At 40.7% G+C, this 14,596-nt stretch overlaps 1 protein-coding gene across 1 annotated transcript in view; it reads left to right on the top strand.

The window, feature by feature from the left end:
* The window catches only part of LOC126234036 (piwi-like protein Siwi), a 257,707-nt gene that overhangs the window by 131,720 nt on the left and 111,391 nt on the right, over positions 1–14,596 (top strand). The gene's annotated exons all lie outside the window — the stretch shown is intronic.

Raw genomic sequence — 14,596 nt, 5'->3', positions numbered from 1 at the left:
TAGTTAGTAGGATCACAACAACGTATTATAGATTTTTGGATGAATGATATTCTAACTTACCATTTTTTGCCCACAAATTGCAGCACCTATATTCCCTTTAAGAAAACGATAGGTTGCTACTCACCAAGTAGTGGAGCTGTTGAGCTGCAGACAGGTACAACAAAAAGACTGCTAAACAAGGAAGGTTTTGGCCAAAAAGCCTTCTTCTGAAATTAGACTACACACACACACACACACACACACACACACACAAATGCAACTCATACACATCTGCCCGCTGTCTCTGACTGCTGACACTAGTAAGGTTTTGGCCAAAAAGCCTTCTTCTGAAATTAGACTACACACACACACACACACACACACAAATGCAACTCATACACATCTGCCCGCTGTCTCTGACTGCTGACACTAGTAAGGTTTTGGCCAAAAAGCCTTCTTCTGAAATTAGACTACACACACACACACACACACACACACACAAATGCAACTCATACACATCTGCCCGCTGTCTCTGACTGCTGACACTAGTCTGGCCTGGAATATGTCCAGCTATGTCCACTTCATTTGCATTACAATCAAAGTTGTATTTCCTATACCACTCTGTTCATCATTCCAGTTGCTTGTTTTCCTGTCTCTCTTAGTAGTTCCCTTGGTGAATGTTTCATCTGATCACTGGGTAACCATCAGTTTTATAATAGTTAACATATAAATAGTCAATGTTAATGTGAGCCACTTTATTTTCAGTGGTTTTATTACATATTTTGTCATACTGTAATTGATTTTCGTGGGTGTTGTCAAGCTGGATACATTACTTATTCCCATTAGTTGTTTATCTGTACTAGAGGCAATCAGAAGAAATCATCAGCAAACTGAAGGTGATTTTGGCATATTCCTGTAACAGGAATCCATTCTTCTTTTTTGCAATTTATGGATCTGAAGCCTTTGTGGGGGGCAGTTGAGAATAATTTTGGGCAAAGTGAGTCTCCATCCTGACTCCTTTCCAAATTTTGAATTTTCCACTAGTCTAAATGAAGTATAATGAAAGCACTGATGTCCATTTTCTTCAGTATACACTGATGGGGAAAAATTGCAACACCAAGAAGGAGTTGTGCAACATAAACAAAAGTTGATAGGCGTGTTTCTAAATCTGAAAGATGATGTCTATTTAAATTTTGAGCCAGTCCTATAAGAGAGGTCCTATTAGTGGCACAATGGGGATACACATCTGGTTTGATTCAAATAAATGATGTAACAGTTTTGAGCACTAGTTACTATAGACATTGGATTTACTGAGTTGATGTTAGTCAAGAATGTCTTTAGGGTGACAAACACACTTTTATCAACGTCTTACTGAGTTTGAATGAGGTCATGTAATAGGCTTATGAGAAGCTGGATGTTCCTTCTGCAATATTGCAGGAAGATTTGGCACGAATGTAGTCACTGTACATGATAGCTGGCAGCAGTGGTCACAAGAATTCATAGTCACAAGGGGACCAGGCTGCAGACAGTAACGTGCACTACTGATAGGCAAGACCATCATGTTTAGCTCATGGCTCTCATGCATCATACTGAATCTGCAGCAGAAGAGCAATTTGAGCAGCAATTGGGACCACAGTGACACAACAAATTGTTACAAACTGGTTACTTCAAGAACAACTGTGAGCCAAACTCTCTGTAGCGTTCATTCCACTGACCCAAACCACCGACATTTGCAAGTTCAGTGGGGTCAAGTGAGAGCTCATTGGAGCTTCAGGGTGGAGGTCCGTTGTGTTTTCTGATGAAAGCTGATTCTGCCTCAGTGGCAGCAGCGGTCATGTGTTGGTTAGGAGGACACCAGTCGAGGGCCTGCAACCAGTTTTTCTGTGTGCTAGATGCACTGACCTACATCTGCAATTAGGGTTTGCAGTATGATTTCGTATAACAGCAAGAAGACTTTTTTGGTTATCTCGCACACCCTGACTGAAAATTTTTATGTCAATCAGGTGATTCCACATGTTGTGCTGCCATTAAAGAACAGGATTCAAGGGTTTATTTTCCAATATGATAACGCTCGCCCACATACCACTGTTTAACCCAACACGTTCTATAGTGTGTTGACTTGTTGCCTTTAGTTGCTTAATCACCTGATCTGTCTCCAATCAAGCACATATTGGACATCATAGGGCAACAACTCTAGCATCATCCACAACTAGCATTAACCAACCCTGTATTGATTGACCAAGTGCAAGAGACATGGAACTTCATTCCACAAATGGACATCTGACACCTATACAACACAATGCATGTTTGCATCTGACATTCTGGTGGTTACACTGGTTATTAATGTACCATGATTTCATATTTGCAATGGATTATTTTGTGCTTACATTAATCTGTGATATTGCAACTTACATATGTTACCTAGACATACGTATTGCCAAAATTTCTTCACTCTACTTTTTTTTTTTTTTTAATTTTTTTCCTGTCAGTGTATTAATGAGGGTTGAATCAGTACTTAATTCTCAAGAGCTTTTAGTGTACATTTTGTGGAAGCTTAATTCAAAGTTTTCTCAAAATCTCTGAATCCCAGACAAAGTGATGATCAGTACCTTTTGCTCCAAGTATGATTATGTCGTTAGTTTACAAATGGTCCATTGTGCTATATCCACATTGGAAGCCATCTTATGTTATAGGTTAAACCTCAGTGCTTTTTGGCGCTCAGTGAGTGATAATTTCTGTGAATATCTTTAAAGCTACAGATAGGAAACTGAGAGGTAAGGAGTGTTTGTCATCCCTTTTTTCTGTCTCCTTATCATCAAAGCATATAAATTTTAAACACTTGTCTGCAATCCAACTGTACCTTTTTCAGTTCAGTGTTCTGTGTAGATCACATTTTATATTGCACAGCTTTTGCACAACAACATGTTTTGGCCTAGAATATGAAATAAAATATGCAGAAAGCATTCCTTTTTCACAAATATTCTGTAAACAGATTTGCAAGTTCCTGTTGTCTTACTCCAGATTTAATCATTTCAGTTCAGACATTCTAACTTGTTATGTTGCATTTTTCATACCTTAAATGGCTGTACAGACCGCATCTAGCATTACTCTGAGAAGTTCACTGGTTTAATAAGAGTTTGTTTTTCTTATCAATCTCTTGAACTTGAAAAAAATCATGGAGTGTGTGTACTACAATGTGTAATATAAAATCTGTCTTCTGACATTTGATGAAATTTCATTTCTCCCAGCATAATTTTTGTCTTCTTCACATTTGTATTGTTTTCAAGTGTTATTCTTATAAAATTTTCGCTATATCTTCTCATATACTCTCAAATGTGTTTATGAATATTTTTATTTAAATGGACATACTATTGTTTACTGATGTTCTTCCCTTCTTGTTTCATTTTAAATTTTCTTTTCTTTTTGTTTTTTGTACCTGCAGTGTTTTCTACTCTCTGGACAGTTGCCCCTGTACTTGTGTGAAAAATCCCCATTACCTAGAATACTGAAACTATTAGTTTATTTAATTTGACCTTAAATAAATTATCATAGTGTTCATTTCTGACTTTCTGTGTGCAAAAGTGGTTCAAAATCTATTAATTGTGCACTTCAGGGAGACAATGTAGTGGCTGAGGGAAGTAATACAGTCAACAAAGTCACAAGACAGTGTGTAACTTTCTACATCTACATCTATACTCTGCAAACCACTGTGAGGTATATGGCAGAGGGTACACCAGGGTTTCTTCCTGTTCCATTCATGTATGGAGTGCAGGAAGAACATTTGTTTTAGGTCAGTTACTTCAGTGTTTCTGTGACATTCTCCCATGCATCATACAAACCTGTAACCATTCATGCTGCCCTTCTCTGTGTAGATTCAGTATTCCCTGTCAGTCCTATTGTGTACAGGCCCCACACACTTGAGCAATACTCACACAAGTGGTTTGTAAACAACCTCCTTTGTAGGCTGATTCCCCAGTATTCTGCCAATAAACGAAAGTTTATCAACTGCATTACCCACAATGAGCCTATGTGATAATTCCATTTCATATCCCTGCAAAATGTTACTCCCAGGTACTTGTATGAGTTATAATTTTATTTTGTGAAGTATACAATTTTCCATTGCCAGTCTCTGCACCACTGTGAAATCTTATCAAGATCTGACTGAATATTTATGAGGCTTCTCATAGATAGTATTTCATAATAGATAACTGCATCATTCGCAAATAGTCTGAGATTACTATTAATATTGTCTGCAAGGTCATTAATATACAACATGAACAGGAAAGGTCCCAACACACTCCCATGGGGAACATCTGAATTTACTTATACATTTGATGATAACTCTCCATCCAGGATAACATGCTGCATTCTCCCTACCAAAAAATCCTTAATCCAGTCACATATTTCACTTGATACTCCATATGATAATAGTTTTAACAGTAGCTCTTTGCAATCAAGAAATACTGCATCTACCTGCCTGCCTTGATCCAAAGCTTTCAGTCTGCATCTATATCTATACTCTGCAAACCACTGTGAGGTGTATTGTACCAGTTATTAGAGTTTCTTCCTGTTCCATTCACATATGGAGCATGGCAGAAATGATTGTTTGAAAGCCTCTTTGCATGCAGCATTTATTATAATCTTATCCTCACGATCCCTGTGTGAGCAGTAGGTGGGGGGTTGTAGTATATCCCTACAGTAATCATTCAAAGCTTGTTCATGAAACTTTGTTAACAGACTTTGTCAGGATAGTTTATCAGGGTGTATATGACCCGGGACAACTGGGAGATCCGGGAAAAACCCAGAAATTTTTTCATCTGGGAGAAAACCGGGAAAAATCCAGGAATTTTTTAGAATTCCGGGAATTTTTCATTGCTTTTGTTTTCAGATAAATTTTTGTAATTTTGACTGGTAAGAACCGATACTCTAACAAAGGATATTACTGTGTCTCAATAATGCAGCAATAAAACATGAATGAGAGTAAAAAGAAAATAAAACTTAAATTGCACGGGAAATGTGCCATATACAGCAACAAAACAGTGTTCATACAAGCGTCTGCCAACAGCAAAATGTGTCAAATGTTTTAGGAAGACTGTGCAATGCTTTGTAACAACGAATTGCCTCCGATGAGTGTGACACCACAACTGTTTACACTAGATTTGTTTTAGCAGTTACGAGCGGGATCATGCGCATGCGCAGTTGAGTAGTGCCTTCTCCCGCTTCTGGCTACAGAAATGTGGCTGTTGGTTGTGTAAGCAGTCGTAGCAAGCAGCTAGATGCTACTGGGAAATATTTTACTAGAGCACGGGTGGTGGTGGGGGGGGGGGGGGGGGGGGGAATTCATATTCTTGAAGGAAAAAATCCTTGTTTCACAAAGTGACTAGCATTCAGCACACGTTAGTCTATCAGTTATTCATATGACATTGAAATGCATCCTGTCGGGTTTTGAACACATTTTAAGTTGATTTCTGTTGTGGCTGAGCACCTGAAGGATAATTTGGAAAATACACTCCTGAAATGGAAAAAAGAACACATTGACACCGGTGTGTCAGACCCACCATACTTGCTCCGGACACTGTGAGAGGGCTGTACAAGCAATGATCACACGCACAGCACAGCGGACACACCAGGAACCGCGGTGTTGGCCGTCAAATGGCTCTAGATGCGCAGCATTTGTGCACCGCCGCCGTCAGTGTCAGCCAGTTTGCCGTGGCATACGGAGCTCCATCGCAGTCTTTAACACTGGTAGCATGCCGCGACAGCGTGGACGTGAACCGTATGTGCAGTTGACGGACTTTGAGCGAGGGCGTATAGTGGGCATGCGGGAGGCCGGGTGGACGTACTGCCGAATTGCTCAACACGTGGGGCGTGAGGTCTCCTGAGCGAGGGCATATAGTGGGCATGCGGGAGGCCGGGTGGACGTACCGCCGAATTGCTCAACACGTGGGGCGTGAGGTCTCCACAGTACATCGATGTTGTCGCCAGTGGTCTGCGGAAGGTGCACGTGCCCTTCGACCTGGGACCGGACCGCAGCGACGCACGGATGCACGCCAAGACCGTAGGATCCTACGCAGTGCCGTAGGGGACCGCACCGCCACTTCCCAGCAAATTAGGGACACTGTTGCTCCTGGGGTATCGGCGAGGACCATTCGCAACCGTCTCCATGAAGCTGGGCTACGGTCCCGCACACCGTTAGGCCGTCTTCCGCTCACGCCCCAACATCGTGCAGCCCGCCTCCAGTGGTGTCGCGACAGGCGTGAATGGAGGGACGAATGGAGACGTGTCGTCTTCAGCGATGAGAGTCGCTTCTGCCTTGGTGCCAATGATGGTCGTATGTGTGTTTGGCGCCGTGCAGGTGAGCGCCACAATCAGGACTGCATACGACCGAGGCACACAGGGCCAACACCCGGCATCATGGTGTGGGCAGCGATCTCCTACACTGGCCGTACACCACTGGTGATCGTCGAGGGGACACTGAATAGTGCACGGTACGTCCAAACCGTCATCGAACCCATCGTTCTACCATTCCTAGACCGGCAAGGGAACTTGCTGTTCCAACAGGACAATGCACGTCCGCATGTATCCCGTGCCACCCAACGTGCTCTAGAAGGTGTAAGTCAACTACCCTGGCCAGCAAGATCTCCGGATCTGTCCCCCATTGAGCATGTTTGGGACTGGATGAAGCGTTGTCTCACGCGGTCTGCACGTCCAGCACGAACGCTGGTCCAACTGAGGCGCCAGGTGGAAATGGCATGGCAAGCCGTTCCACAGGACTACATCCAGCATCTCTACGATCGTCTCCATGGGAGAATAGCAGCCTGCATTGCTGCGAAAGGTGGATATACACTGTACTAGTGCCGACATTGTGCATGCTCTGTTGCCTGTGTCTATGTGCCTGTGGTTCTGTCAGTGTGATCATGTGATGTATCTGACCCCAGGAATGTGTCAATAAAGTTTCCCCTTCCTGGGACAATGAATTCACGGTGTTCTTATTTCAATTTCCAGGAGTGTATTTTGAGTAGATTTCCCCACCATGTTATAGTTCTGGGTGGAGATTTTAATTTACCAGATATAGATTGTGAGACTCAAACGTTCATAATGGGTGGTAGGGACAAAGAATCCAGTGAAATTTTTTTAAGTGCTTTATCTGAAAACTACCTTGAGCAGTTAAACAGAGAACCGACTCGTGGCGATAACATATTAGACCTTCTGGTGATAAACAGACCCAAACTATTTGAAACAGTTAACACAGAACAGGGAATCAGCGATCATAAAGCAGTTACTGCATCGATGATTTCAGCCGTAAATAGAAATATTAAAAAAGGTAGGAAGATTTTTCTGTTTAGCAAAAGTGACAATAAGCAGATTACAGAGTACCTGATGCCTCAACACAAAAGTTTTCTCTCAAATACAGATAGTGTTGAGGATCAGTGGACCAAGTTCGAAACCATCGTGCAAAATGCGTTAGATGAGTATGTGCCAAGCAAGATTGTAAGAGATGGAAAAGAGCCACCGTGGTACAACAACCGAGTTAGAAAACTGTTGCGGAAGCAAAGCTAACTTCACAGCAAACATAAACATAGCCGAAGCCTTGCAGACAAACAAAAATTACGCGAAGCGAAATGTAGTGTGAGGAGGGCTATGCGAGAAGCGTTCAATGAATTCGTAAGTAAATTTCTATCTACTGACTTGGCAGAAAATCCTAAGAAATTTTGGTCTTATGTCAAAGCGGTAGGTGGATCAAACCAAATGTCCAGACACTCTGTGACCAAAATGGTACTGAAACAGAGGATGACAGACTAATGGCCGAAATACTAAATGTCTTTTTCCAAAGCTGTTTCACAGAGGAAGACTGTGCTGTAGTTCCTTCTCTAGATTGTCGCACAGATGACAAAATGGTAGATATCGAAATAGACGACACAGGGATAGAGAAACAATTAAAATCGCTCGAAAGAAGAAAGGCCACTGGACCTGATGGGATACCAGTTCGATTTTACACAGAGTACGTGAAGGAAGTTGCCCCCCTTCTTGCAGCGGTGTACCGTAGGTCTCTAGAAGAGCGTAGCGTTCCAAAGGATTGGAAAAGGGCACAGGTCATCCCCGTTTTCAAGAAGGGATGTCGAACAGATGTGCAGAACTATAGACCTATATCTCTAACGTCGATCAGTTGTAGAATTTTGGAACACGTATTATGTTCAGAGTATAATGACTTTTCTGGAGACTAGAAATCTACTCTGTAGGAATCAGCATGGGTTTCGAAAAAGACAGTCGTGTGAAACCCAGCTCGCACTATTCATCCACAAGACTCAGAGGGCCATAGACACGGGTTCACAGGTAGATGCCGTGTTTCTTTACTTTCGCAAGGCATTCGATATAGTTCCCCACAGTCGTTTAATGAACAAAGTAAAAGCATATGGACTATCAGACCAATTGTGTGATTGGATTGAAGAGTTCCTAGATTACAGAATGTAGCATATCATTCTCAATGGAGGGAAGTCTTCCGAAGTAAGAGTGATTTCAGGTGTGCCGCAGGGGAGTGTTATAGGACCGTTGCTATTCACAATATACATAAATGACCTTGTGGATGACATCGGAAGTTCACTGAGGCTTTTTGCAGATGATGCTGTGGTGTATCGAGAGGTCGTAACATTGGAAAATTGTACTGAAATGCAGGAGGATCAGCAGCGAATTGACGCATGGTGCAGGGAATGGCAATTTAATTTCAATGTAGACAAGTGTAATGTGCTGCAAATACATAGAAAGATAGATCCCTTATCATCTAGCTACAAAATAGCAGGTCAGCCACTAGAAGCAGTTAATTCCATAAATTATCTGGGAGTACGCATTAGGAGTGATTTAAAATGGAATGATCATATAAAGTTGATCGTCAGTAAAGCAAATGCCAGACTGAGATTCGTTGGAAGAAACCTAAGGAAATGCAATCCGAAAACAAAGGAAGTAGGTTACAGTACACTTGTTCGCCCACTGCTTGAATACTGCTCAGCAGTGTGGGATCCGTACCAGATGGGGTTGATAGAAGAGATAGAGAAGATCCAATGGAGAGCAGTGCACTTCGTTACAGGATCATTTAGTAATCGCAAAAGCGTTACGGAGATGATAGATAAACTCCAGTGGAAGACTCTGCAGGAGAGACGCTCAGTAGCTCAGTACGGGCTTTTGTTAAAGTATCGAGAACATACCTTCACCGAAGAGTCAAGAAGTATATTGCTCCCTCCTACGTATATCTCGCAAAGAGACCATGAGGATAAAATCGGAGAGATTAGAGCCCACACAGAAGCATACTGACAATCCTTCTTTCCACGAACAATACGAGACTGGAATAGAAGGGAGAACCGATAGAAGTACTCAGGGTACCCTCCGCCACACACAGTCAGGTGGCTTGCGGAGTATGGATGTAGATGTAGATCTAGATGTAGATGAATCGTAAGTCGATTTGTGAATGCGTGCATAGTGAACATGATGTCTCTGCCAGGGGACCCATCCTAGAATATTGCTCAAGTTTGTGGGACTCATACCAGATAGAACTAACAGGGGATATTAAACATATACAGAGAAGGGCAGCACGAATGGTCACAAGTTTGTTTAATCTGTGAGAGAGTGTCACAGAGATACTGAAGGAAATGAACTGGAAGATTCTTGAGGATAGGCATAAACAGGGTGTATACGCGGACAAGGAAAAAAAAATTCCTGGATTTCCCGGTTAAAAATACACTTCCTGCCAGGTGAAAACACACTTTTTCCCTGTTATCTGACAGTATATCATCTCTCGGAACTGTATAACTTATAAGTCCTTGGAATGATTATGGTTTTATACACAGGCGTAGAATTTTCTGGCACTTTGAAAAACTAAACACAGGAGGGAAAAAAAAAAGAAAAAGGGATTTTGGAAAGATCTTTGATGTGCAGCAACATGTACACTGCATATTTTTGTATTACGAAAGAAATTCGAATTCCACCAAACACGCATGTTCCTTTGCAAAACATTGAAATCGAGATTCCGATGCGCTTTTGTAAGCCAGTCATAGCTCATGTCACGTGATCTCGCCAGCCGATCACAGCGGGTATTCAGAGCTTATGACATGTGATATAGTCAACCAATAGCAACATCACTGTTACGTAGCGCGAACACACACACACAGAAAAAATTAACGGTTTAAATTAATGTACATAGTGTTGCTACATGAAACGCAAAGCTTTCGCACATAATATTGGTCTATAAGATTAATACGCTGCAAGAGAAGCTAAGCTTTCACATACAATGTTGGTATTTTATGCGCGTATTACAATTTAAGATAAATCACACAAAAGTGCCAGTAAAATTTTTAATAACATGAATGTCTGATCTTCTGGGCTCGAAATTCATCTAAATGGCTCGTCATCGAAGAGTTGATTTTTAAATTAGAGTCAAACGCTCTGTGATTTAAGAAATTGAGTCAAACGCTCTGTGATTTAAGAAATTCATCGTACATTATTGCACATAGTTCCGGTGTAACTGCCAGAATGGTACTTTGATGGTAACACTTTTCAAACCACCATTCGTAATATTTTCCCGCGACCTGTTGGAAATAGGTTCATTTCTGCAGTTGCCAGAGAGCACCAGATGACAGGCATCACCGTGCTTGCATAGCTACGATGTCATAGGAAGCCCGTATGTTCGTACGTGTAAACATTAAAAGATCTTACATTATGTCACTAAGAAACAAGACATCAGAGGATACTCTAAGAGGAGCAGAATTTTGTGACCCATACTAAAATGTGCACATTTGAAGTGCACATTCCTATGTCCAGATTCCTGTGAAGTAGGCCACAACCTGATATTAAGCTTTTCAATGTGGTTTTCGGGATGTAAATTTTCTTGGAGTACCAGTACTGTGTTATCTCATGTTTGGTTCTTTATTATGACATAATGCCAAACGTGCTAGAAGTTGAAAACGTGCACTTGAAATGCAGTGAATAGAGTGTAGAATTAAACACTTCATTTCAAATATATTGTCTGCCTCAGAGGAAAAGATTAATAAAAGAAAATTTCTTTGGCAAACCGACAATAATAACTTCAGTGTTCTGCAAGGCAATTAATGCTTGATTGTCAGAAAGGTGGAAATAAAATAAAATCTGCAACTAATAACATATTTTAGCCTTCCGTAATTATGTGAATGTGTTTTAATTCACTTGATAGCTCCCGGCCACAGAAATCTGTTTTGTTTTCATTTGACGTGAAAGCAGTAAACGAAGAGGAAACAGCAAATCCGCTAAATGTAAACACGGGTCACATGGAGACTACCCACTTCCCCACTGTAACTCAGACTGCTCTGCGCATCGGCCCTGGATCTCTAATATTTCCGAACTGGGGCAATACCCAGCCATTCCCTCAAGTGTTTGAGATAGGACGGAAAAAAATATGTTCATTTTTTAGCGCGCATTTTTCTGAGAAGTCTGATGCATAAAACATATGTGTTCGAGAAAATGTAAGACATGTTATTTGGTTGTAAGTGTGCCAAAGTGCAGTGCCTATTCTCCTCACACAGCGGTCTTCTATCGCACGTCACTGTACTTCGCTCTGTGGAATTGAAATGTGTATATTTTGTGTTGGATGCCATCAAACCATATCCAGAACAGTGGAAATTAAAAAGGACTCTTCAGAGAATTTGCGCTCTTTGTTCCCTATCAGCTAACAACTTGCTGCTTCATGTGACATGAAATTAAATATAGGATACACAAACCCAGTAAATACATAAGACAATACACATTTCTTCAATTCTTAGCTCCTAGAATTTTTTTCTCTCTATTCTTGGTACAGCTTTACATGGCGTGCATTCCTTTCCGTGAAAGAATCTATTACCTCATCAAAGCTCGGCAAACGTTTTGCTACATGAAAAGTCGAAATGTCATTGTCTAATACTGAAAAAGCTGTTAATACAAATAGGACCCAAGACTGATGTAGTTTCCTGATCTGATTATGTCTATTTTGTCACTGTCTGCTAGATAAAACAAAACAGGCCTTTCTAATACTGCAACAATTGTAATACACACAAAAAAAGAGACTGTTCTGGCACAAACGGTCTTTTTTGTAACGACAGAATGTGATTCACAAAGTACCAATATCAAATGCCTATTAGGCCTACTACAAGAAAAAAGCTTTACGTTAGGAAATAGTTTCAAACTTCATTCATACTCTCCAGTTTCTCAAACATGAGATCGAAAAGTAGTAGTACGAAATTTTTATACAAACTTGGAATCGTCATATTGTTCCATAATTTGTGTGATGTCCCCGTTTCTTCTCCTTCTTCGCTCTAACAAACAGTCTTGTTATCACCAATTCTGCAACTATTCCTGCCAATGTCAAAGCATATTCATAGGTTAACTTCACTAACCCTGCCACAATCACCGGTTTAGTTATCCCGCAAGTATTCTCCGGTTAGGCATTGTTACTTGTTCATACAACGCATTTTCCACGCTTCTTCCAGAATAGAACTTAAAGAGGCTGCTACCAGGGAACGGTACAACTGGCCCTACTAGTATAGCGATCTGTCCAAAAATTTTCTGTCAAAATTTCATTTTCTCGGATACAACAAGAAGGTAAATGTAAATCTTTCTTACCTGTTATTCATTTATTTCCACTTCTGTAGTCTGAATCTATGGATTTCGCTAGTAATTATAACAACACTCATCATTCACAAACCCAATCAACCACACAATCAGACAGCGGTTGGCATTCATCCATTCGGCCTTACTCCACTCAGCTCGTATAGCCCCTTTTGTCTGTAGGAAAGTTTGTCTGTTGTAGACTGATTGCACTTCCCCAGTATTCTTCCACCTGCTTTAACAATGACTGAACTTATGTGATCATTCCATTTCATATCCCTACAAAGTGTTAAAGCAAGGTGTTCGTATGAATTGGCCGATTCCAGCAGTGACTCATTAATATTATAATCATAGGATAATACGTGTTTTCATTTTGTGACATGCAAAATTTTACATTTCTTAACATTTAGAGCAAGTCGACAATCACTGCACTACGTTGAAATCTTATCAAGGCCTTATTGAATATTTAAGCAGCTTCTCACAAATAGTGCATTATAGATAACTGTATCATCAGCAAAAACCCTGATTTTACTATTAATATTGTCTGTGCAAGTCATTAATGTTCAACATGAACAGCGGGGGTCCCAACACACTTCCCTGGGGTACAGCCAAAGTTGCTTCTGCATCTGATGATGACTCTCCATACAAGATAACATGCTGTGTCCTTCATACCAAAAAGTCCTCAATCTGGTCACAAATTTCACTTGATACCCTATATGATCATACTTTTGACAATAAGCATAGGCATGTTTCCTATGTCATGTGAGGAAAGTGCATGTTGGATTTCACATGGTTGATTGCTTTGCACTGAGGTGGTCATTCTATTAAAGATACCTCATTATGTTTGAACTCAGGAGATGTTCTAAATTCTGCAACAAATCAATGTCAGGGATATTGGACAGTAGTTTTGCGGATTACCTTTCCTGTAGATGGATGTGATGTGTGCCTTTTTCCGAGAACTGGGTACAGTTTTTTGTTCAAGAGACTATGATAGACTATAATTAGAAGAGGGCCTAACTCAGACGCAATTTCAGTATAGAATCTGACAGGATCTCCATTGGGGCATATAGCTTTGTTTGCTTTTTTTACAATTTCAGCTGTTTCTCAACACCACTGACACTAATACTTATTTCATTCATCTATTCAGTGGTACGAGGATTAAATTAGGTAAGTCTCCTTGGTTTTCCTTTGTAAAGGAACATTTGAAAACGGAGTTAAGCATTTCAGCTAAAAAATTTCAGTTCCTGTCTCATTTGCTAGTATACTAACTTTGGTGCCACTAACAGCCTTTACATACTACCTGATTTTGTGAAACATCATTTGACAATATTCTGCTACAGTAGTCATTGAAGGTATCACACATTGCTCTCTTGACAGCCAAACATGGTTGCATTCAACATCTCTCTATCTATAGCCCTACACTTTGTTTTACACCTACTATGCAGTAATCTCTGTTTCTTTAGAAGCTTCTATACAGTGACTGTATACCAGGGAGGTTCCCTTCCATTATGAACTGTTCTACTGGCTACATATCTATCCAGTGCATGGTCAAGTATTTTTTTAAGCTTGAGCCAGCATTCGTCTGCATGCTCCTGATCTGGGCTGCAAGTTTCAAGTTCCTCATTGAGATATGACATTAGTGATTTTTTATTTAGTTTACTGAATATATGTATCTTTCAGCTTGTTTTAGTTCTCATTTTACTTTGGTAATCATTGTTGTCACAACATCATGGTCACTGATTCAGTTTCAATGTGGACATCGTGAAACACATCAGGTCTATTTGTTGGCATTAGATCCAATATATTTCCATAATGAGTGCTAGTTTTAGTGTTATGTGTTGCTGACTTCACATCTCACATCTGCTTTCATATACAATAGCAGAGAACATGCTAACCACAGTACTGTCTGATTGTGAAGTGGGTAGGTTGTCAGTAATGAAAAATGGTCAGTCCTGGGTGGCAACCTTTGCTTTAACTAGCCTTCAGTAAGGTGTGAGACACTGCATAATCAGCA

Source organism: Schistocerca nitens, chromosome 1, assembly GCF_023898315.1.
Source record: "Schistocerca nitens isolate TAMUIC-IGC-003100 chromosome 1, iqSchNite1.1, whole genome shotgun sequence".
In the NCBI taxonomy this organism is placed as follows: Eukaryota; Metazoa; Arthropoda; class Insecta; order Orthoptera; family Acrididae; genus Schistocerca; species Schistocerca nitens.
This window is presented reverse-complemented; position numbering and strand designations above follow the sequence as displayed.